This window comes from Penaeus monodon, chromosome 33 (genome assembly GCF_015228065.2).
Source record: "Penaeus monodon isolate SGIC_2016 chromosome 33, NSTDA_Pmon_1, whole genome shotgun sequence".
In the NCBI taxonomy this organism is placed as follows: domain Eukaryota; kingdom Metazoa; phylum Arthropoda; class Malacostraca; order Decapoda; family Penaeidae; genus Penaeus; species Penaeus monodon.
Window position 1 is genome coordinate 27623305 of NC_051418.1, and position 493 is coordinate 27623797.

At 32.9% G+C, this 493-nt stretch overlaps 1 protein-coding gene across 1 annotated transcript in view; it reads left to right on the forward strand.

Moving 5' to 3' along the window:
• LOC119594320 overlaps nucleotides 1-493 on the forward strand; it is a 59901-nt gene that overhangs the window by 10249 nt on the left and 49159 nt on the right. The gene's annotated exons all lie outside the window — the stretch shown is intronic.

Below are 493 nucleotides of genomic sequence, written 5' to 3' on the forward strand. Positions count from 1 at the left end.
CGATTAAACCTCTAATGCATGAAATCTGTTTTACCTGTGAGCTTAATTCAAAACAACATTGGGATACTCACAGAAAACCAATATTTCACAACAGGCTATTATCTTGTCACACATCTGGCAACTGCACTGTATATTGCCGTTTAAAGAGGCATCAACGTCATAATTAGGCTTGTTGATGTGTTTATAAAACTGCGAGACAAGGTTGAGTATTGGGTGAAATGTAGGGGATGATTGTGTATGCAATAATAACTCTGGTAAATGTTAAAGGTTATATTCATGAAATAATGAGGGAGTTTTTTTTTTCTTTGAGATTCCCTCAATGATTACATTCCCGAAAGGATGAAGGAATTTGCTTTCATGATTATGATAAAGGTTGTATGCAAAAAAAAAAAGGGAAATCAGATTTTTTATGATTAGACTCAAAAAATAACAGAAAGGACGAGTGTGTGTATTTTTTTTATTATTATATTCCTGAACCGATTAGGTAAATGGA